The 25,895-nt window shown below is 38.9% G+C and overlaps 1 protein-coding gene and 1 long non-coding RNA gene across 2 annotated transcripts in view; one reads left to right on the forward strand and one right to left on the reverse strand.

Annotated features, from left to right (window-relative positions):
- zfhx4 (zinc finger homeobox 4) overlaps nt 1-5,497 on the reverse strand; it is a 73,393-nt gene extending 67,896 nt beyond the window's left edge. The window contains exon 1 of the mRNA XM_084102180.1: nt 5,146-5,497. The gene's annotated coding sequence lies outside the window, so the exon portion shown is untranslated. The remainder of the gene's footprint in view (nt 1-5,145) is intronic.
- A 6,246-nt stretch (nt 5,498-11,743) lies between these two features.
- LOC311075561 overlaps nt 11,744-25,895 on the forward strand; it is a 50,177-nt gene continuing 36,025 nt past the window's right edge. The window contains exon 1 of the long non-coding RNA XR_014604518.1: nt 11,744-11,880. This is a non-coding gene — a long non-coding RNA (uncharacterized lncRNA). The remainder of the gene's footprint in view (nt 11,881-25,895) is intronic.

The raw sequence follows: 25,895 nt of genomic DNA on the forward strand, positions 1-25,895 counted from the left end.
TGGCTACAATTCCTTTCCCTTAATCATTTGCATATGAAAGGACAGCTCTAGTCTATAAAAGGTCAGTGAAAGATGATCAAGGCTTCACAGAACACAACAAAACACAGGGAAAATGTCTCTGGCAACAGCTCGCGTTCATTTAATAGATCGCGATGTCAGTGACGCTGAAATCACGGAAGTGGTGCTCACGTCACACCGGCACCTTCCCCCAAACACAAATACCAGCGCTAGAATCAGGCCGTCCTCCAAAACGCTTCATCTATAATATATGAATGCTGCGTTAATCGTTTTATTTTTAACACACGCACACGCACATGCACACATAAAAATTCACGCTTGGAATGTTTTTCTCTGAATATCAAAAGGATTCCAAACATATTCCTTGGGTTCTCATTCTTGTTTATATTGAAGAGTGTAAAAATTAAGTACACACATATCTATCGTACAATCAAAACCTTTTCTGTTGAAATTGAGGACACTGGAGGAAGAAATCCCTCTCTGCAGAATCAACTCGCTAGCTCTGCTGTTGTGCCTGAACGCTACTGAATAAAGCATACGGGCTGCTATTTACCAGTTGAGAGAGAGACCATTATCATACATATTACTTCACATGATGACAAAATCTGCAGGCATCTTGGGAGGCTTCAGGAATATGAAGCCTGCGCCTGTTGTCTCAAGTCCTCGACAAACATCTTTGGGGACAAGCGGGGCCTGGAAAGAAAGGACGAGAAGGCACCGTTTCCATCTTGCTTTCATCTAAGTCACTCAGTCAACCATTCAGTGCCCTATTCAAAGCCGCTGTGCATTATGCAAAAAAATGCTAATCCTTTTCCGATGCTTTTTACACTTGTACAAACCCTGCATTCCCTTTCCTGAAAAGCAATTATATCAGTTTACATTTCTGTCAAAAAACAGGATTACTTCAGGAGAACTAGCACTGCACAAGGCTTCCCCCAACTATAGCTGAAGGAAACTAGAGATTATCTGAGACAGTATTTTTTTCCGCTCCTTCGTTCTCCTCAAAAAAGTGGAGAGGCCTTAAGAATGTGATTTAATTAGCCAAAGGGAAAAGAATAGATCTTTAGTTGCTGTGGAAACTCTTTCTGACCTGACCTTCTCTTTGCAAAAAGCCCCGAACAGAACGAGCCTCAGTCTTGGTCTATTAATCAGAAACAAATTATGAAAGAATGTTGTCGGCCTGAATAATGCTGGCCATTCTGTGGTGAGATCAGCAACAGCCTTCGCTCTCGCTTTCATTGTCTTTCTGTGTGTTTGACAGCCCGACATGACGAATGAGATCAGGAAGACCCCGGATTTGCATATGCAAATACCCACATGAGAGAAACGTGTCTAAACAAGTGTTATCGTGAGGCAGATTAAGTAAGCCGTCGTGCTTTTTGCTGTTTTTTTGGGGGGCCACCGCCATAGTCAGGGCCATTAGTCAGCACAATTAACCCATCTCCATGGCTACTAATGAAATTTCGCCATGGTACGACTTAAATTAGATAGCTGGTTATGCGTTGCCACCGTCCGACTCCAAATCCATTATTTGCCCCAGGAACAATGAGCCGTTTGTGCTCAGATGATCTCCACCAGCTGAACAAACCTCAGAGTTAACAATTTGCATATGTTAATAAAATTAAGTCCTAATTACATGAAACTTGTACATATTCAAATGCACTTTCCCTAGGCGCTATGGAGCTTGAACCCCATCCAAGTGTTTAACCCTTCAGAAAGCCTCTAAGCAGGGGAGGCTCTTTCTGCCTCAGAAATGCCTCGGGGCTGACACTAAAAGGCCCCCCTTAATACATTAAGCCAGCTCCTGACTTCTCAGCTTTCCACCCACTGCTCTGCGGACCGGGGCAAGTACTGCATCCTCCGAACCAAATTCAACTGGGCCCACAACAAAAGCCCTATAGTTCCTCTTAAAACAATGTGAAATGTTTTCACAATGCTATCTATGAAGAGTGCACACACACACTGGAGTTTATTAAATGGTTAATGTGCTTGGGAAACCACAACTACCACTAACAAATGAGAACCTAATAAACAGAGCTAAAATAAATCGTTCTGGTTATAAAATTTAAGTCTTGAGTAGAGACACTTTTAAGATGTATTCAAAAAATGACAGCGAAAAAAAAAAAAAGGACAATATCTTATCACAATGACATTCAGCTTTTGAAATCATAACAGACAGGGAATCTTAAAGGAAACCATACAGTCGCAGCCAGATTAAAAAGGTCTTTGTCCTCCACCATGTACATTTTTTCCTTCTGTGCCGGCGAAATTAAATTGGTCTGTTCAAAGGTTTAAAATGAGACCAAATAAAAAAATAAAAAAAATATTCTATCACATATGAAATTCATGCCGCTCCGTGAAGCGTAGCCCAGATGGTGCGAGATGAATAAAAAACAAACACCTAATGATAGACAGCAGAAAGCTCAGAGGACTATTATAATGTCAGGGTTAAAGAAAAAAAAAAAAAAAAAAAAAAAATCCTGCTTCTTCTGACCAACAATGAATTTCCACAACTGCAATGAAATAAGCCGTGCTCCATGATGCTTTAAATGGTTCATATCACCACATTTGAAAATAGAAACTGTATTTCCCTGTCTATTTCTCGAACAAGGCCTTTACTGAATTTTTTTTTTATATTGCGGCGTTTTGGGGAGAAACTGATACTAGTGATGATGGTTGGTCGTGGGATTTTTAAAGATGGATGCTGTCAAATTTGTGCATATATTGTATGTGTGTGTGTGTGTCTGAATGCATGTGTATGCAAACATCAGCGAGTGTGTGTTTAAACGGGGCTTCTCTTTTACAACTATCAGTGCTGGGATAACCACGTATTAGCATTCAACCGAACACGCAGTCATCTCTCAGCCTTTTAGCCAAATTGGGTGTCTTAATGTCACAAAGCAGTGGCAGTCAAGCCCTGCGCGTTGCCATAGGAGTTTCGGTACTGAACAGCAGAACGCTGTGATAGGCTTGTAGCAAGCCACTCCGCAGAGGCGGATTTTAAATCATCCAGCCTCTTCTATTAGACTTGAGACTTATTGAGGTAGAAACCATAAAAAATGAAGAAGGGAAATTTAATCCCTGAAATATTGATTTGCACATTAATATCATATAGGCAGTGGGCAATTTGGCTTCATGGAAATGACACATTGTCGACCCTAGGAGAAGCCTCAGCCAATCTTACTGCAGAACATGTCTCAAGAGTTATTAAAGGCTCCTCGCGTTGGCTTCACGATTTTCCGAGCTGCTTCGAATCAATCTGTACCCTGTATGAAATTATGTGGACACAAAAACACAAAACACATCTGAAAATGAATCAAAGCACGCTTATTAGATCCAGATGCCTTGCGTATCTGCAGGTCTCAGAGAAAGCGTTTTTGGAATAAATGTTTTACATCTAACTGTTGTTGTCACACAGCAACAGAACTGCTGAATGAAAAAAGCATTTTATTCATTAATATAAATACAAATAATTCAAGCTAAAAATTTAAAGGTTTAATACAAAAAAAAGAAAGCACTACCTCTACATGCAAGACATATACATATGCATATAATAATAATAATAATAATAATGTTGTTGTTGCTGTTATTACTGAATTATTACTAAATTAATTTTTTAAAAACGATATATAGGCCATATAAAAAAACAATCCAATAAAAAAGATGCACAGATGTCCGGTTCAAATCCAATTTGCAAATAAATCCAGGTATCCATAAATGATTGTATTAATGCAACAACAACAAAAAAAGCGTACAAATCCTCAATGTCTAATGAAGAAAAATCAAACGCAGCTCAATTAATACACAAACAAGCAAACATGCTGCCAACAGTAAAGAGTACACCCAAAACAACGTGAAAATCCTACAAATACGGTGATCCGGGCAGTGAAAATCTGGTGTTTTAGAGAGCAGAGAGCGCAGACACACAGCGATACACACCGCGGCTCTGTGCTCTGCCTCCCCACTGCCTGTGTTTTTTCTGTGCTCTCAATGGAAGCGATCGATGCCCTTGTCACTGTCGCGTTCCAATCGGAGCCAAGACTCTGTCTCACACTCACCATTAACCCAAAAGCAAAGCGCTCACACACATGCCACGGTCTTCAATGCCAATGTTAACGTTTTACCACAAAAAACGAAAACTCTGAACTTTAAGAATCTACCGACCTTACTATAAACTCGGGGACAATTATCTCAGGAAAAACGTAAAGAGAATGAAGGGAGAAGAAAAGGAAACTTACGGGCAAGACAGAAGACAGAAGTAGTTTAAACACGGAATGGGCTTTCTGATGAAAATAGGAATGCTTTCGGTCCTTTTTATTCCGTTTTTTTACGTCTGCCACAGACACGAAGGAGTCCGGGATATTGCAGAAGAGACCCTCGGCTGCTGTTAGAGTTCAATCCCTCCTATCGTTTACCATCAACCGGAGGGACTGTTTTATACGTTACAGGTAACAGAAATGTACGAAGAAGCATCTTTTAGTTATCAGAGGTGAACTGTGCCGCTTTTGATTTTATCTCAAGATGCATGACTGAAAACACCGGTCCGGAGGCGCCTCGCGACGTCGTGTCAAAACGTAGCCTTCGCGTTTCTTACTACTACAGGATATGTTTGCCCGTAACGACACGTTGTCTTTTCGAACAGATGTTATTAAAAATGTACGACTTATGTTGTTTGAGATATACGAATGATAATTTGGTCAAATGTAAGGAAGCCCTGCTGTTTAGCGTTTGCTGTGACGAGGCGAGTCCAACTCCTGAGGCGAACACAACAGCCGCGAGCGTCCAAATCTGTCCACTTTTACTCTGTATCAGCGAAGAACGCTATCAAATAGAGCTAAACATAACATTTGTAAAGGGTTCCTTGCAAAAGAAACGAAAAGGAGTCGGAAAAGGTGTATGGTAGATACGGTTGGGCAACATCTCCTGACAGTTCGGCAAAACGACTGTTTTATAAACTGAGAGAAAAATATTTAGGCTGACATTTGTCGAAATTATATCACATAAAGCCGTAATCCGACAGCGGAATAGCGCATATTCGGCAAGACTAGTCGCGAAAGAAAATCAATACTCGACCTAAATTTAACACCAACTACTCAATAAAAGTTGAAGGGAAAAAAAAAAACTTACTTTCTTCCCCCGCGGTTCCCTCCGCTTCTTCTCTTGATATTTGCTTTTTCTGAAAAAAATCACATCCAATGGTACCGCAAGTAGGTAACAAAAAAGGATAAAAAAGAAAAAAATGTAACAGTAATCCTCCAACTTTATTGGAAAAAACGTAAATACTACAGTAAGAGTCGATCCTTTGGGTCCGGTTGTGTAAAAGATGTGTCGACGACTGCCTAGCAGTTTCGGTTGTGGAGGGGTAAGGGAAAGGAGGTAAGGAAATGAAAATCCGATATGTCTTTATTCTGCTAATTATTATCGTTTTAGCCCTGTTTAAAAAAATGGCTGATTAAGTTGAGTGCGCATGTCTTTGTGTGTCTATTCTCGATATGCACTCTGGGAATGAGAGAGAGAGGGGGAGTGAGCGCGCGAGGGAGGGAGAGAGAGAGCGCGCGAGGCAGAAAGAGAGAGACGTAATTAGTGAGGTGATCAACAGTCTCCACATTGCAAATGACGCGCTGTTTCAACTTGGAGAGCCGAAGGGCTGTACGAGCCAGATTCCTAAAATGATCTAATAGGGGGGAAATCTGTTTTCGGTGGGCAAGACGTCCTGTAACGGCCTGGAATATTTGGTGGGACAATAGGACATGTTTCTTTTTTTCTTTCTTTTTTAGTCATACCTGTGATCAAAGCCGTATATTTTAAAAATAAATAAAAATAAAATAAATTTAGAAATATTAAAGACATGGCACTCTTAAAATGTAAGTCTGCTGTTATTAAAAAAATATGGCAATTTCAGATTTTGTTTTTAATGCAGTCGGCCTAAATATCATGTGTAGCAGCAATGCTTCCTCAATATTTTATTTTTTTTTCGAGAGAGATAGAAATAATTAATCTCCCCTTACACTTCGATGCATTAACATTTACAGATTTTAATCGGCAGACATGCATTTGGACACTATTGTTGCAATAACATCTGTCTTCAATGTATGGAATAGTTTAAAGTGTAAATCCAAATATTTCAAAATGTAATGTTAAAAAATGACTTAAGAACAATACAACTGAAATTGACATTTTTGTTATTTAGCTACAGTAGCCTAGGCTATTTAGTCTTCAAAGAAAGAATGAAATGCAATGTAAATAAATGAAGAAAAAAAACATAACATGAATACTCTATCGCTGATTAAGGATCCGCTTGACACGTAAAATGAAGGCTACAATAGCTGATCAGATTAAATGGACACATCGCCCCAGTTGTATAGGCTATAATGATTTTCAGTTATTATAGGCTATTGTATTGTAAGAGAACGTGCAGCATGCGAATATTATTTTACTTTTATAAAAGATATTAAGGCACTTGATGACACTTAGCAAACAAAACATACGAAACGGTAAATTCGATAGCCTTTAAATTTGCAGAATATTTATCAGTAAGACAGTGTTCAAAATAAATCTTCAAAGTAGGCTACTTGGCAGTAAATGGGCCTCGGAACTAAAGCTCACAGTAGCCTGTAAAAGAGCCTTTATGGCTTATGAACTTTACATCCTTTTATTTGACTCATCAGGCGTTTAAGCTCATATTCATACTCGCATAGGCTACTAAATGCTCCGATTGATTAGCTAGTTTGGATCTCCTAAAATGTCGCCATTGAAAGAAGACCCTACAAGATGTTAATCGTGAAGAAAATCAAAAGATCGGCTCTCCTTTATGAAAAAATCGAAGGGGTTGAATTGAGCGAGGCTCTGTTTCCGGAACGCACGATAAGGATGCTATACCCAATACCAGAGCTGTGTTTGCAGTAAAACACGAGCCCTTGGATTGGCATGTCTACTGTGGGTCTGTGGATGGGCGAGAGGTGGTCAACAGAGGCGTTACTTCTTCACCCCTGATCCACTGTTTCTAGTCCTCGGGGGACTCGTGCCTGCCAGACCCAAGTGGTGTTTCGGCAGGATGAACGAGAGAGAACAGAAACAAGCCCGAGACGAGCTTGCAATAGGACACGGAGAGCTTCAGATTTTTCCTTCATTTAAACGCAAAGAAAATGCGGCGGAGTAAAGGTTATTTATTTGCCACTGACGACTGTATTTCTGCTGCTCATCGCGGAGGACTTTAAAACTATTGATTTAAAGGTCTCACCTCTTATGCAAGTATACTTTGACGGATACATTTAGCGTTTTTATAAGAGTTTGCTGTCTTTTGAACTGTTTTAGGCTGTAAAAAGTGGAAGCTGCGTGGCTGACAGTGCTTTAGCACTTTCATATGCTCGTGTCCACCCTCGTACTTTCTGCTCTTCTTTCTCTCAGGCTATCTGACGAAAATCGCTTTATTAGCGTATTATTAATCTTAAATTAATTAAAGATTGGCATTTTGTTGCGGTATGTTTTTGTGATGTAGGCTACAAGTAGCCTATTGAGATTTTTCTTTTCTTTATTTTTTTTGTTGTTTGGTAAAAGCTAGCGTGTAATGTACAATGACTAGCATTTATCATCGGTGATTCGCCTATTTGTTTATTGTCTTATTTCAATGTATTTTCTTCATTTTCAGCTATATGGATATGCAAACAATATCAAAAGCTTTGTTCGCTTTTTATGACATTCTGAAATGCTATCAAAAACTGCATGAATATTGATTTAAGTGAAATGTCAATAAAGCAATCATCATACCATTCGCGACCTGTGATTTCTTATAATTGTCTTTCTTAAATGTACGATGTCTAACAATGACTCCAGGGTTTCTTTTTCTGTTCTTTAGTCGTAGGCTACTGAAGGAGTGAATGTTTGTCCTGCCCCACAAACGAAAGGTTTGTCCAAACCGCCTGGCGCCCTCTGGGGTCTGAGAGGTCAGGTTTTGACAGTAACTGACCCTTTGTAGCCGCATAAAGCACTTTCCAAAATGCTTCGCTAACAGAGAATTAAGTTCCTTCAAAAATGCTCAATTCTCTCTCACACACACTTCAAGAAAGTTTTCACTATTTGTGGAAGACGGGAAAATCTCCGTGCAATAGGCTATAACAAAAGTAGCCAAACATGCGTTATCATAACGAAAATATCTAACTGATTAGCTATAAAAATTACTTTTCGTGACATTATATTTGGCAAAGTCGACATGGCAAAGTATTCACACTGAGTAAACAACAACAACAAAGCCACAAAAGTAACCTATTAATAACTACCACAACAAAAATGTATAAAATCCAAAAGATATATGATTTCCCCAAAAAAACAAATCGTTTCAAAACTGTCCCACAGTGGAATCTCACAGTTCTCTCATAAAAACAAAAAGCTTAACATCCACTACAAATTAAAAAAAAAAAAAAAAAAAAATCTCCGCCATCTGTATATGATCAGCTCTCTTTTCTCTTTTAATAATGAAATTTACACTAAACCGACATATTTCAAGTGCAGTCTGTTTAAAACATTATAGCCTATTCCTTTTAGTATTATATATTCCCATCTCTTGTTTATAAACGCCAGCAAAAAGAAAATAAATCGCTTGTACCTTTGGTATAAAAGGGCATCCCGGTGTCCTCTGTCTCTCTGATGCTCTGCTTATAGCATATGGAAACTCTTTTGAAAATGCCTAGATTTGGCACATTGTCATTGAAAAGAGCGGCGCGCGGTGATGCTGGAACACAAAATGGGAAATAAGTTGGGGATTGGGTGCAGCCTCCCTCAATGCGGACTTATCTAACTTTAATTTCATATACCGCAACGACATGTCATTCAGAATGATTTGAACAATTAGAACGTTCTTGCTACTAACCGAATAAGAAGTGCACGGCACAATGCTTTCGTGCATTCGTATAGGATTGATTTATTATTATGTTTTTTATTAATTTGCTTTTATGTTTAATACAAACAAATGCAAGATTGCGTGAACAATCTGTGAACAACGTCGTGGCAAAATCACTTCCAACGTAAAATCGAGATTCACAAATGCTTGTTTGTAAAACACTGGACTTTCGATCAATGTATTGGGACATTTCGATCGATTATATAAACGAAAATCCATATACGACATGAGACTGGTATCAGACACGACTTTCACCTTTCATGAGAAACAAAATGAAGTAGCAGAGAGCAGTGAGGGCATTAATAAGCGATGGAACTATATTTATTATATATTAGAAAAAAAAACACTTTTACAGAAACAGAACAATGACATTTGCTAACAATGCAATGTGTATTGCAAATAAAAGGCTTAAGTGTTAAAAAAATAAATTGGAATATTTTCGCATTATATTTCAGTATTAAATAAAGATATCAAATAATTAATTGATTTACAGGCTGCAGGACTGAAACTACAGAGTTTTAATGACATCCATCAATATGATAATTCTATGTTTTAATGTGGTAAATTCACACGAGCTCCCAGCTGCTGCATGCGTCCCGGGATCACGGATGAGGGAGGCGGCCAGGCACGCGGTGCCATTCTGTTTATTTGATAAAGAAAATCAATGAGAGTGACTGTGGACTATTTAGCGAGACGTTTGAGAGGGGAAAATGGTTGTTTGAAAAGTGACTTCAGTTGGCTGGTCGATCTCATCGGGAAATGTACACTAAACTACACTCTCAGAGACACACTTGGTCCTCTCTTTGAGTCCATTCACCCCCACTGCCCCCTCCCACTTGGCCCTTTGCTCCTCATGGTGCGGAGGTTTTCATTGTTGATCCCTCTTTAATAGACAAACGGCCAGGAGTTGCATCTCTGGCCATCTATCCTAAAGCCAGAGACTCTCCATCTGCTGAATGTATAGCTGCCTGTTTTGCTTATTAATTAACCAAATCATTTGAATAAGTATATCATTTTTGGTGTAAAACAAACAAATAAATAATTGACAGTGTAACTGATCATTTAAAATGTCTTACTGTTTAGCAATTATTATTGTTGATTATTATTATTATTCACATTTATTTAAATTAAGTATTTTGCTATTATTTTGTTTTAAACTGAGGATTGCTAATAAAGATGATGGAGCATGCAAAATCATTACAATCAATGAAACAATCAATAATCAGCTAATTAACTACAAGTACAAATGAGCCTGCTGTTTGTAGCTGAAAAGATACCGAGACCCTCCTACATGGGTTTAAGCCCCCATGACCAGAACACCTACTGAGCGGGCTGCACTTAAACACACACTAAAACCAGAATCATTCAGAACACATATCAGTTCAAGCCATCGCCCCTGTTCAGGAGAGTGTATATTTCACTGGGTTATGGCTAATGCTCTAAAGCAGAGAAGAAACTGTGCTTTTCTTCCTATGAACTTTATTAAATTATTTGTCTTTTTGTGTGCTAGATAATTGCATCTCCAGCTTTCCCTGTTCAAATGAGTCTTTAACATGGCTAGATGTTTTCTTGTGCCTCTCCCGGGGGGTTAGAAGCTGCCCTCTCCCCCCCATACGTAGTGGTGCATTCTATTTAGCGGATTACCTGGTTACCATTGGTCAGCACAGGAAAGGCAAGAGAGCAAAACCATGGCAACATGACAGATTCTAAACCCATCAGCCAAACTGGATGATAACAGTCAACTTGGTCAAGCGGCTTGGATTTTGCCTATAAGAAACAGGAAAAACTCGCTATCTATCGTTTCATTATAGAATAGTGTGTACATTGCGCGTGGGAAATAAAATATTACTGACTACACTTTTATCAGTTACTGTACATTTTGGGGAACGAGCATGATGTAAAATTACTTTTACTCCTTGCATTTTTAAACAAAATACAAAATGATGTCGTCAAGAGGCACAAAATAAATTGAAATAATTAAAGCATCAAGCCGCATGCAACAATTATTGATATTTGTATGTGATATTTTCATCTTGGGGAAAGATCAGAGAATGCGTGTATTAAATGTTTTGTGTGGATCTGCATAATTAATCCTATAAACACAGCATTCTTAAATGAATTACATTCCAATTAGCCAAACAAATTAACTAATCGGTCAAAACACCGACTCGTTTGAATAGTCAGACACAACTGAATCCAATGTTTTTGATTGTTGTGTAACATCCATATCACACCCTCAAATTAAACGCACTCAGTCAAAAACAAAATGTCAGGACGCATCACACATTAGAGGCTAAATGGCTCTTTTCACAATTTTTTTGTATTCTCATATAAATACACCTAAGATCAACATCAAATTATTAAGCGAGAGGACAGCGATTCAAACGCATTTAAAAAATAATAATACAAAAACAGGTCAGTGAAAATATTGCATATGCATATGTGCATATGTCTAAGTGTCAGATAAACTGATTAGTCAGACAGATTGCTTATTGATTACAATAATCAGTTAGGTTTGCTGATTGACTTATAGCCTATAATATCTTATTTACCAGGCCTGAAGCTTGTCCCATCAGGAAAAAAACCATCAAATAACCAAATTATTTGTATGTTTATATATTTCCTGGCAAATCTTTGCTATGTAAGGTAGTTATGGCAGGATCGTGTGTAGCGATGCTGGTTTGTGGACAGTCAGCTGGCGGCTCTGAATCCCACAGACGAGAATCTCAGGCTTTTTCACATTTAAAATGCACCCGTGGGCCAGACAGCTGAGAACGATTCCTTGGTGTCTCAGAAAAAGGCTGGAGTCTGTTTGCACTGATATTTCACTAGTGGCAGCACTAAGGACACTTGGAAAAAGGGGTGGAGGGGGGTTAATAAAATCTGCGTGTCTCCTCTTCACGCTGGAGGTGTATGAAGGTGATTGTGGATTGGTTAAAGGGAGTCGATGGATTGTCATGCATAAGGTAAGCGCCCGTCCGTGAGCTTTGTTTGAAAGCGCTGATGTTGAGGAGGTGCTGACAGCCCATCGCTGGGGTTTCTAAAGCGAGCAATTTCTGTGCTTTGATTTCTTCCTATGATATGTCAGATGCACAAAACACATTGTGCGATTTGAATTCATTTGCGATATGTCTCTCCTGCCAGTGCTGTCTTTCATGCGCATGTTTTTAGAATAATTTGTCTTGCAGCGCATTTATTAGCCGAGTTGCACCTAGCTTGCAGAGTGAATGAGAGTTATAAGTTAAGCGATAAAATTACTAAATTATAAAATAATTCATCTTTTTGAACAGTTCCCTTTTTATGTCAAAAAATATATTTATTTTAAGTACATTAATGCACTGAATAACAGAAAAGACATTTAAATAGCGAGTGTCGGTTTTGTATCACCCTGCTCATCGGCCATAAGATTGCATTCATACTCCATATGCATGCAAGCAGTCATACGTGCACTGCGAGGGGTTTCTCTCACACAGCCAGGGCTGCAGAGGAGATCATTTGAGTCTAATCTGCTGGTGCAGAAGTGTGAGGAGTGAGACTGGACAATGAGACTCCCTCTCCTCTCACCTGAGAGAGGTTTCCGCTTAAATCACGCCTGTCTCACTGGCCACAGACCCAGATCCCCAACTTTAATGGGAAGACAGTTAATAACCTTCTTCTTCTCCTTCTCCTCCTCCTCCTCTTTTTTATCCCCTGTGCACTATCAATCTGACCTGTCAGGGCACTGCTGAATCAAAGCAAAAGTCCTCTTCACAGATGACTGATTAGAAACGCAAAATCACAAAATCCATCTTCATGGTCACTTTTATTACAGTCATTTTTAAACTGACAGCAACCTGCTCAGGCTCAGAACAGAGCTTGTGGTGCAGATTGTGTCTCTGAGAGAGAGAGAGAGAGAGAGAGAGAGAGAGAGATATGAGAGGATGCAGAGAGGTGGAGAGAAAGCCTAATGTCTGTGGGGATTGGGGTGCATCATTTACATCACACATATACACTTAAATGCTTACATGAACGCACACGCATGCATTTTTGCATGCATGCATGCACACCCGCGAATGAAATTTACATGTACACATATCCCTCATGTTCAGCTAAATTGAGTCTGAATTTTACTGTTGGTATGTATGAGGTCTCAGAGACCCCAGTGATGTAGGTGTAAAAACAATAACTCCAAAAATTAACTTAATTTCATTCAAATAATTTAATATGTTCCTCAGACCAAATAAAACCCAGTAAGCAGATTATCCACTATTACAATTATCCAAAATAGTGATGTTGCTGTAGAATTATTATTTTTTTAAACGATTGGAAGGAGTGTATCTGATCAATCAGATTATCATGGCATATGAACAATTATTGTATTCATGTCTGAGACCCAAAACATAAGTATTTTTATGGAGGATGCTTGCTGCATTTTATAAAGTTGCATTTTTATATACATGTTTCATAAGACTAGAAAAAATCATGACGTATCAACCAGTCAAGTGTTTTTTAATCAATCTATTAAAATGTCCAAGAATATGAGAGATATAAATACATCTATTTGCATTGGGCCTACACAATACGCAAAAAAATAAATACAAATAATATAAATCTTGACACCTGGAAAATGGCATTCTAGTTTAGAAAATTAGCTATAATAGCTATTTATGTCTGCAAAAAAGTAGGTTACAACCTACAACACGCATGGACAGTATTTTGGACTAATACATATGTTTTATATTATTGTAATTCTTTGTAAGAATGCAGCGGTGGAAAAGGAAGTCGTTTTGTCGAATAGGCGACTTTTACTGTTCCATGAGCATGTCTGTCAAGGCCCGGTCCTGGTCTAATCCTTCTCGACATCATTCAAGAGGGCTTACGTGTGTCTTGGTTACGTTCGTACACAGAACAAAGGAAAATGGGTCACGAAAGACAGAAAACACACCATTTCACAGAAACCTGGAGAACAGACAGCCTGCCACATTTAATGTTCTTAAAACATCTGATTGAACAGCTTGTCAAAATATTAAAGCTCACTTATGAAGGCCTAAGAGTTATCTCTGAAGGGCGGGGGGATTATTCTATTTAACAAATGATTTTTTTTGCATTTTGCATGTTGTATGGATTTGAAAAGCCACTGGTAATTTTTTTTTTTTTTGTGTGTGTGTGTGTGTGTGCTTTCATTTTAACATCTTTGTTTATTGTTGATTCATTTATTTAATACATGTCCTGTAAGATGCATTTAGACAAATAAAAAATAAAAAAGCCATCTGTCAGATCATAAACTTCATAACGTCACATAGTCCGACCTAGCCTAAAAATATACGCACCACATTAAAATATGTTTGGACAAGGCTTTAAAGACGTAGGGTTTGGACTAACACAGTCGTGTCAGACTGTGGAAGCAGCTGCGCTCTTGAAATGAATGCCTCCGACTGTACGCCTGTCAGTGGACTGAGACCTGACTGACCTGATGGGTTTGATTACTTCCCTGACATTCAATGGCAATAAAAAACAAGGCATAAAGAGACCTGAGGAAATTTCTGCAGAAATTCCACCGTGCACATCCGTACGTCCACACATACACCCGCGCACAATGAATGCACATGTAAACAACACTCACCCACGCACGCGAACACATATGGTCTGAATAAACATAACAGATACAAGGCACAAAAGCCTTAGAATCTTTAGCTTCAAGTCTCCCACAAGAGCCCAAGCGGGTTGTGTTAATCGCACACCGTTCGGAAACAGGTAAAACTTTGGCCTTGGATATGTCTGAACACCCAAACGACCAATACAGAACTGCACCAGTATTTTACATCTGACTTCATCGATGACAAGCACTAACTGCCATGAAATTCCCTAAAGATTAAATGTCCCGGGACCGTATTCCGTCTGCTCTGCCTTTCCTCGACAGGAGGGAACAGAGGAAAGGCAGATAAATCCAAAAGAACCACCCCACAACACTCAGCGAGAGGCAAACCAAGACAAACAGCACATCAAACCTTAGTCTGCAAAGCCTCCTTTTTATCCTGCTGGCATTAAACCCCAGACACACACACACACACACTCGGTGGGAGACTGTACGGAGAGAGAGAGAGAGAGAGAGAGAGAGAGAGAGAGAGAGAGAGACACTCACATACACACACCCTCACGGTACAGGGACTGAGAAACCCAGACAAACAGAAACGGCACAGAAAGCAAACCGCAGTATTCGAACACAAACACACAAGCCGTTCGCCTACCACACCTGCTTTTGTGTGTCTGCAGCGTCGACTGGCAGTCCTGTCTTTTCTGCAGGGCAACGCAGAGTCCTTTCAAGAACGGGGGAGGCGGATCAGGACAGGTTTTACTGGGGGTAAATCAGCAGGTCAGGGGTTCTCAGGTGGGCTCCGGCAGGAACGCCGTTTGAGAAGGCCGGAGAGGCTAACTTTCAGCAAGTCTGTGATTCCTGGGGTTCATATCCTGACTCCCCCATTTGGGCTCTTCAAAAGAGAAAAAAATAAGAGAGCGAGAGAGAGCGAGAGAGAGAGAGAGAGAGAGAAGGAGAGAGAGGAATAGGAAGCACAGGTCATGTAAAATGTATAAGCTGCATTTAAAAATAATTTAATTCTGGAAGCGAGCAGCTCATCTCCTGCCACCGAGGATCCGGGTGAGGGGATACTTCTCTTTTTTTTTTTCAATGAATGCACCTTTTGTGACAGTCTACATTTCAGCTCAGAGGAAAGCAAGAAATAAGAAAGTTGTTTATGAGCACTAGAGCAAATATTTTTTAGCAAAAAAATCTCTTAAGGTAGTCCAGCCAAGCGTACGACAGTTATCACTGGCATTCGTGAATTACAAGTCGTCCTTAGTCGTCCTCGTTTGCGGTTTTTCCGCTCATTTCGGTCATGTCACACGGGTTGATTTTAGATTCGCCATAGACTGAGAGGTATTTAAGCTGGTTGAACTACAGCATTTAGTCGTCGTGTAAGGCGAAGGCTGGTCCACACAGGTGGGCTTGTGTGTTTTGCACTGGCTGACTCACTTGTAAGCAGAACTCTCTTCAGGAGGCAGCTCAAACAAACCCAAATTACAGGGTTAATGAAAGCTGAGTAAATTAAACAAACTCTCAGCTGCTTATTTGACGTCCATTTAACAAGATATACATTTATTTTTTCCATAAAAACTGCTTTGGCCCCCAAAAAAGAAAGAGAAAACTGCACAGCTTTGCTGTTGCTGAAGGCGGTGTGTTTCCTAAAGCTCTGTTATGCTGTATAATTATGTTATACTTTTGACCTTTGTCAGAAGAAAAAAAATTCTTTGAACATTTTAATGTGAACCATTTCAAACCCCAAACAGAAGAAGAAGAAAAAAAACAAACGCAAATGCCATATTTGGTATGTTAAACGTTATACTGTGCCAGCCGAAATGTTTTCTGCCTTCTATTTTCACTTCATATTCTTAAAATGAAAGTTTCTTTGTTGTCTGTTGCCTGATTGAGCATAATCGAAAACATTCCACGCCACGGAACATTTTTTGCTCACGGATTACTTTGGGAACCTTGTTCGGATTATATTTAGCACATCACGAACAATCCTTTTGCACACGTACACACAGCAATGTCTTATGTAAACAGACCACAACAGTGCTCTGTTATAATAACATGTAAGAGGTACAGGCTGTCTACGCCACCATCATTTTATGAGAGACATATTGCTGAAATGTCGATTTCTGTTGCTTTTAATAACAAGCACATGACAGGGCACAAAACACAGCATTGTGGGATATTGACCTGGTCGGGGGAAGGAGGGGGCAACGATTTGGTTTGAGGATAATATTCTCTTTAAAGCGCCCCGTGTAAATTGTGCGTATAAAGTCATTGGAAGTGATTCCTCAGGACAGCCTGAGAGGACAGTTACCTGCTGGCTTGAAGAAGCCAATCAATAGCAGGAAATAGAGCCGTGCATGAGGCTGGGAGGCTAGCAAACGGTTAGCGCTAATAAAAACGGCCGATGTCAATATTTGGGAATAACAGACGAGAAGGATAATAGACAAAAGACAGCGTATGCCGCGGCGTACTCAAACAGGGGCTCCGAATTAATGCACAAAGTCCAGCTGCTCCCGAAGGGTAGACCCCTGCGCATTAGTTACCGCAGGTAATGCCAAACTATAGTAAAATCAATGTGCTCAGAAGCGCTATAAAGAGGGACAACACTTCACAGGAGGCATGACTGAGTGCGTTTCTTTTTCTCTCTTCCTCTCGCTCCATCGCAGGGTCACAGAGCTGTTGAATGTGTAGTGCCTTAACAGACGCCCTCAAAAAAAGACTAAATAAATGATATCGCAAGGTGTGCGCTTCACACACACATGACAAACGATCCAATTTCATCTGTGCTGCCTTAATGACAATTTAATATTTCTAGAATGGCCATGAACTAACCGACAGTTCGCTTGCTGTGCCGCTCTTAAAATTACTCTAATTTTGAGGTTGTTTGGCAAAATAGGACATTATCCATGAGAAATTAGTGTCATCATATTTATATTTTCCTTTAATGGGACCTTTAAATGCTATTGTTTGTCCTTCATAAACCCAGTTTTCACAAAACCCCCACACAAGAGACAATGTCTAACTACCTCAAAAATTATTTTCGTAGAGAAAAGTTTTTTATTATTATTACATCTAATCATGACATTACCCAAATAAATAAATAAATAAATAAATAAATAAATAAATAAATATATATATATATATATATATATATATATATATATATATATATATATGAATATGAAAGAGTCAAATTCAGCAGTCATAGTGCTTCATGAAAAATGGAATTGTAGAAATAATAGTAGGATGAAATTGTCTCAGTCTTTCTCAGACGCACTGAACGAACGTACTTGTACAAAATAGCATGTAAGAACAGAGAACGGCATACGAGACGCTGCTATTTAGAGACTCTCTCACCGCATTTTGGCCATTTCCTCTCACCCATTTGGACTAGATGGATCCTGAACAATTGAGTTTGAAGGATTAGTTCACTCACAATAAAAATTCTGTCATCTTTGCTCACTCTCATGGCATTCCAAATAATATGACTTTCTTTGCGCACGAAACACAGAAAGAATTACGAATAATGTCCTGGTTGCTCTTTTCCATGGAATCACAATGAATTGCGGTTAGAGCTTTTAAGCTTTGAGAAGGATGCAAAAGCAGCATTAAAGTACCATAAAATCATGAATGCAGGCCATGCATCTTATGAGATATATTCCAAGTCTTCCAAATCCATAAAACAGGAGACATTTTAAGACATTAAGGGGGGAAAAAACCTGATGTCCAGTTTATAAACAAAACATTATTTTGAATCAGGTCTTTTCAATGAATCACTTGATCCCGTTTGCAAATCCACTTTGAATGATTAATTAAATTAAGTGACTCAATGATCCTGTCACAGCTCACTGGAAGGGACGATTATCAGTAAACAACAGCTTAAATTTCAGTCTGTTTCTTACACAAAGCTATCGTATGACTTCAAATGTCTTGAAATTTGTATGGACTACCTTAAAAGTAGTGTAGGCAATTTCAGAGAGGCTAGCAATAGCAAGCTAGCTTTAAAAGCATTAGATCCCACCCTCCCTTCAGAACGTCTTCAAAGTCACACCTCCTTCAAAACACATGATTTGATTCAGCAAAGCTTCATAAGAGACGGAATTAAATTAGCTCATGTCTCAAAGCACATAACATTACAATAATAATGAACGTAAACAACTTGCAGAGCTCTTACTTGTACCATCTGACTGCTGCAGATTCATTTCGCATTGATAGTGTTGACATAGAAACGCATAAATCAGAGTCTGAGGACGTGAACAACTCCAGGTAGAACTTCACGGGCTGCCGTCTCTAAATCGCGGTTACGTCATGAAGTGAACGCAGCATAAGCTCGTTGTTTTGGTTCATAAAAGGAACTGCTGTTTGTTTGAAGCACTCGGTGACTGTCTACATCTTTGCATAGCCTTACGGAACATACTGATGACGTGTGATGTCTGAGCGAGCAGGGTGAGCGGAGGAACGGATATATATATATATATGACATATGTATATCACATATTGACAGGCAGGTAGGGCATCGTATCATTGCATTCGGACCGATCCTGAGATTTCCACAGTCGATATAAATTTGTTTAATATTTAGACCACTTTTATCATTGATTGCTACCAGGATGTGAAGAGAGTTTTAACCAGAATAACAAAGTGTGTATGCCTACCTTACCTTTAATTGTATATTATAGTGTTTATTATTTCTAAAGTTTGAATGCTTCAGTCACTAGTCACTGTGTTTGCATGGAAAAGAAAGACATTATTACAAAATTCTCCTGTAAGAAAAAAAGTAATCCAGATTTGGAATGATATGTGGGTGAATAAATGAGAACAGAAATAGTATGTTTGGTTCTGTTGACTTTTTAGGCTACTTTGACAGCAGCTGAAACAAGGTCAGATATACACTTTTCTTTGACGCATGTCATAGGCACACTTCTGGTACCTGTCCAGTTCCAACATGCCATTGTACAGATTGATGTTGCACATGGGCGACATGCTGTCTATATACATAAGCACATATTCATCATTGGTGTGAGAGGTGGACACGTACCTGGGGCTGAAGGGGGCAGGACGACCTCCTCATCATCCGGTGACCTGATCTAAAGCACTCGCACAAACCGACACTGGACAGGAAACAGGAGAACGGCCACTGAATGCAGGTAGAAGCCGGATGACACATTACTTGGACTGGAGGAAACAAAAAAAAGTCCAAAGAATTTATTGGACATGTTATATCAAAATATTGAAATTATATCCATTATATACAAATCTTTGTGACTAAAACCCAAACAGAAAATATGCTTTAGGCTTACAACCGAGGTGTGTGAAATGCATTTGGGCGTCTATAATGACTGGCTTCAGACCCAACATAATGCACAGCTGAGAAGTGCAGAAGTCTGTCATGTGAATTTTCCATCCACTCTTCAACACACTGTAATTTGGGCCACATTCAAAATGGCCACCACTTTTTTTTCTTTTTTTTTGCTGCGCGTCCAGCCATTACCTCCTCATGATGCCCAGAAAACATTTCAATTGGATTGTGATGGCCTGTTTGGGGCCTTTGATCCTTCTCCCTTTTAAGACCTCCATTGTTCAAGATTCACCATCCTGTGCTACCGAGAGGCTGACCCTAGGCAAATCTTCATAATGAGCTTCTTGTCTGATCCATTATGGATTCTTGGATGTGCCCACATCACACATGCCTCTGGTGCCTCATATTTCTGTTTTCCCCATCCTCAAAATGCTCATAAATGTATAAAGGAGGATCAAAATCCAGCAAAACACACTCATCAAAGTCCTCAAGGCAGCGATTGATTTAGCTCATATGAATGTAGACATTGCACAGCCCTAATGAAAGATTAAAGACTAGTTGAGAGCATTACAATTTAAAACAAATTACTCAAGATGGGTTTCATCTCTTCCCATACACAATTGAACAATATGCTGTTCTTTGCCTACATCAACTAGTCTGGTAATATAGTTTGAGTTCTGCTTTGAAGTTTTACAGCATGTGTGGGTGCACATATATAGGGGAGACCAGGGATTGCTGTAGCATGGGTAAGACCATCACTTTAACCACTTAGGTACAGGGATGTAATCTTTGATGAAATCATAGGCAACAGTCAAAGTCTATAGGTAAAAAAACAAAAACATTTTGAGGCAAAAAAGTAACAATTCACTTCTGTCTTTTAATTGAATTAAATGACAAAACTGTTTGTTGTAAACTGGATGATCAACAAATGCTTATATGTTTTGTGATAGTTGTTCATGAGTCCCTTGATTGTTAAAGCAAAGTCCCTTTTAAGGCAAGTCATTTCACTCAGCGGCCATCTTTGAAACACCTCTCGGTCAGCTATTTCAGTCATGCAAGTGCAGCTCATATCTCTTTGAATGGGGAAACATAAAATTCTCCAAAGCTGTTCACCAAGCTAACAATTAAATTTCATATTTAAAATCATAAATGAAATCTGACAACCATCTCAAATTTGGTTTCTAAACGCTCAAATCATGACAAAAATGCATTTTCATATTTAGTTTTTTATTTAGCACTGCCCTTCAGAAACTACCTATAAGATCATCCAATTAAAAAGTCAACACCCCAAACTTATATTATATATAGGCTATATATATATATATATATATATATATATATATATATATATATATATATATAGTGAAGTAGTTCGTAACAAAAGTGCTTTTTATCTTGACAATCATTTACACAGTTTAAGTTGTAAAATTTTGAAACAATATAACATCTGTAGCAGATAAATATGGTAACATCAAAGTTTGAGATACACACCACTAAAAACAACACTGAGTTACAGATATTAAAGTAAAACATATTACAACCATCCTGACCTTTCCCTACAGTTTATACTTTGCATGTGTTCAAAGCTTCATTGCAATACTATAGACACATGTGAAATAACACCTTCAGGGTTAAATTGATGAATCAGTAAATCTGCTTTACGAGACCAAAGAAAAGTGGCATAGAAGAGCAAAAAAAAAAAAAAAAAAGGACTTCTGTTTGTTTGTTTAAGACAAATGCATGTCAATGAATTGATATTAGAAAGGCCTACACAAGGCTCTGAGGGCAAGACACTTATTTATATTTATGCATGTACAAACAAATACAAAATATGGTTCAAGTATGAAAAGCATGCTAGCTCATATCCTGCATGTTATTATTCAGTGTTAGGCAAATAGATTTCCACATTGTTTTCTGAAGTATAGTACGGCAAGAGCTGAGAACCATCTAAACGCTTTTTCACGATTGCCTCGAGAGGAAACTTTCCAGAAAAAAAGTCAGAAAACAAACAACAGATAGACAGAAAAAAGGAAGGGGAGGAAAAAAAGGAAAACATCAATTGTCCTCCTTGAGAACGACATGCTTTGTAGCTCTTCTGTCATATCTCATGGAGTCGAATGGACAGCAGGATTGCTGGCTTGACTGACTTTCTGACATCCCCAGAGACAGCGTTCTCTTTCCGGCACCTCTCAGGAGACGGCTGGACTTTATGAATTAGTTACAAGCTTTGTCCTTTTCTTATTGCATGGCAGATGAAACCCACACCAGATAAGACAGAGGTGCAGGAAAAGAAAGCAAGAACATCAATTGGAGTGAATTGTGAATTCTTGGGGGGGGGGGAATGGGAAGTAACAGCAAATGAGAGAAAAAGTTTTGCTCGCATTTGCAAATGAAATGCAGCTGCGTGTCATTTTTGGCCTCCACCCGTTCTAAGATTGGAAAGATGGAGTGCGTGTGTGTGACGGTAGAAGAGTTCTGTCTCCTTTGTGACCATTTGCTTTGACCTAAAACGCGGCTGGGGGGAAACAGCACTTTTTACAGTGTGTGGCTCAATGTCGAACTTATATTTAATATATGACATTTCACACAAATCATCCGACCAAAGACATGACCCTGGGGTATTTTTGCAGATTGCTTTTTCAGTACCTCAGCAACTGTGGAATTACTCTTCCTCAAGAAAGCCTTTGAGTTGGACGAGGTGATCACCTCGGATGGCTGTGGCCATCCTGATCTGGAACAGCTCAGAGAAAGTGATATCATGATCGTAGAGCCATGCTAAATTGAAAACATCTTGGTGGCTGGAGGCTGTACAAAATACCCATATATTACATATTGTATAACACTCAATTGGCCGGTCAGACAATTATTCTGTTGTGGCATCTCAGATGGTCTGTTTTTAAGCTTACCTTCATATCTGCAAGCGTTCATTTATAATAGGGCAAATGTTTTAGGGCTGAAGAATGTTGTTGTCTTTCTGTGGCTCCAAAAGGAATTCCAGTTCACCTAAAAATGAGAATTCTGTCATTGTTTACTCATCCTCATGTCGCTGCAAATATGAATAGCTTCTTTCTTCAGAAGAACACAGAACATGTTTAGAATGTTAACTGAAATATCAAACTTATATTTACTTAAATATAATGCACACAACACAACCAGATCCCACCATCCCAAGAAGAAAGACAAAAGAGCGTTCCACATTCTCAAGGTTAGTGTCAGGCCTGGGCTGTATTAAATCCACAGAGCCTGTTCCACAGTTCCAGGTTTCTCCTCAGAGACAGCAGCATCCCCATTCTGTCTCTACCCACTTACTCTAATTAAGCAATTATTTTGTGCTAACACTATTAAAATTGAATAAAGAACACAAAAGATGAAAGCGTACTGTATATTAGCTGTGTACAGCTAATATACCCCCCTCCGCCACAACAGAATAATTAGCCGTTCTCCCTCAGGGCAGAGGAAAACCTGTTTTTAATTGGAATCCAGCCGGGACTTTACCAGTATTAAAATACATGAGGCTTCAGCAACAATAAAATACAAAGAATTTGATATGTTTGCTGAACTTGTTTATCTTGAATCTGCTGGGTAGTTGTATTAAGAAACGTGGGTGGTAGCTAAACTCAGTCACAATTACAAACATATTTTGGCCTCATTTTGTACTTATTCTGGCTTTTTTTAATAATGGATACAAGTGTGACTAAGGGGATCCTATCAAATTCAGGGCAGATGCTTTTCTGCCAATTTGCAACAAACCTTTGGTTTTCTTATATGGGCAATTAGCCGCTGTTCTGACTGTCTTTTTCTGCGGCTATTAAAAGCAAATTCGGCTCGGCTGGTCTGGTCCGGACGGGTGGGTGTGTTTTGGTCAGGAGGCCTTACATAGCCACCCCCCCACCCTCCCTCCCACCGCCTGATTAAACCAACGAGATTCCCCAGCCTATGGTCGTTTCCCGCGGGACTCACCCCGACCCTGCGCAGGGAGGCTGATGCTGAGGCTGTGGGTATCGGCCCGGTCGTCTTTGTTTTCTTCCAGCCCTGTCATTTCCCTCCCTCTCTCTGCCTCAGTCAAGTTCAAGGATATCCTCAATTGGCTGACTGCAGGTCATTTCCTAGGACCTTTGAGCGCTGTGATGCTAGTTCACCCACAAAACCTCCACTCCGCCAACCGGCCTATAAACATTTGGTAAAGGGATTAAGTCACGTGCGCACCTTATGAAAATACATCCCAAGCATTACATTTGGTTATAGAAGGGGGTTCTGCCGTGTTGCAAATTTCTCCTTCGCCTAAATGGAGAAAAGGTGATTTTTATTTATTTATTTTTTTACGCATCCTGCTGACGGAGGGCAAAAAAGATCCCAAATGTCTTCTGTCGGCCGTACTGTTGATGGATCAACATCATGTGTCTTACTTGAATGGAAATGGAGGACAGACAATTGGCTAGCTGTGACTCACAACCAGAATCAGTATGCCTGGAAATGAAAAACAACCGGGGCAAAAAATTATAAAAAATAAAAATAAAAACAGAAAATATTTCCCACCCCAAGCAAAAATATTAAATTAAACTAGTTTATTCTAGATGTGTCTGGAATAAACGCGAGAACATGCAAGGAAGAAAATATTAGCTTTTTGATCCTGCTTTTTTCAAAAAGCATATTCAAAAACATGCCATTTCTCAAAAACATTTTTTTAAGACAACAGCTTTGAATGAATAAAGGCAGAATTGATTTGACCATTTTAAAGCGATCCTTCAGCACATTATCACATAAAACAGAACTACTATGATTTCAAATTGTTAATTTTGGATGTTAATGCAATATTACTATCTCAAAAATTCCCTATTAATTCACTGGAAACATATTTCTGGTTTCAGCCGGTAAACAATATTTGCAATTTATGCCAATATCTGCATAAAATCAAATATACATGTTTGATCTCTGAATTTCCCTAATGGTTGAATGGATTTTAATTACAAATCCCAAATTAACTTTCCACAAATCATTAGCATTCTAATGATTTCCCTACTCATTTCTTATTTATAAAGAAAAAATAAACCATCACACACTTAAAATAGGACCTTTGTCCACACTTGAAGAAATGCTTATTGTCATTATACATATATATATATATATACACACACACACATATATACATATATATAATGAAAATAAGCATGCATATATATATATATATATATATATATATATATATATATATATATATATATATATATATATATATATATATATATATATATATATATATATGCAGGCCTTTATACTCTTTATCTCTGAGGCACAGAGCATCAGAATTATGTAAAACTATGGAATATGTTAAAGGTTGATAGGGATACTGAGGGAAGGCAGGGGGCTCTATAGGGGATGTATGTGGGTTGCTGTCTGTTTGTCTCTATATGTACATGTCCATCTATCATGCCATCTGCGGGTCTATCAGTTCCTTCTTGGATGTGTAGGAGGAAATAAATTTAGCCCCCCTGCTTTAAAAATGCACATACATTTCCATACATTGGGGGTGAGTTAAAGGGGCTTAAACCTATTTCCCCAACAAACCCAAAACACCAACAGAGGGAAGATAAATGCGTCTGTCCCTTTTTCCAGCCGCTGCTGAAAATCCCCCCATCGCAATATTTATCTTAATAAGGGGGCGCAGTGACAGGGAGCGCTATTGCACACGGCCTCACCTGCACAGTTTTTTAATCCCACTCTGCGTTATCATACAGGGTGGGAAACCCAAATGAAGCGGAGTCGTCACCCTTTTAGGACACAGAGTCTTGCGTCTAACATCTATTCACGATTCGCTCAGCTGTCACAACATGTTACCTCATTTGCAGATATTTTACCTGTACACACTCTCTCCCTTCTCTTTCTATACGCCTGCCTTTGTGTATTTGTTGTTTTGTTCCAAAAAAAAAAAAAAATATCGTCACATCTCTTCACCTAGAAAATTCAGATAAAAGACGACCAGTTCAAATAAATGATGAGACTCACTTTCCGGATTCAGAAAGCTGTTATAAAAATCTACAGATTAAAGAAAGTTTTACTCACCAATTTAGAAAGTTCCATTTCGTTCTCCTCAGACACGAGGCCGTTTGCGC

This window comes from Abramis brama, assembly GCF_963993115.1.
Source record: "Abramis brama genome assembly, chromosome: 24".
NCBI classification, from domain to species: domain Eukaryota; kingdom Metazoa; phylum Chordata; class Actinopteri; order Cypriniformes; family Leuciscidae; genus Abramis; species Abramis brama.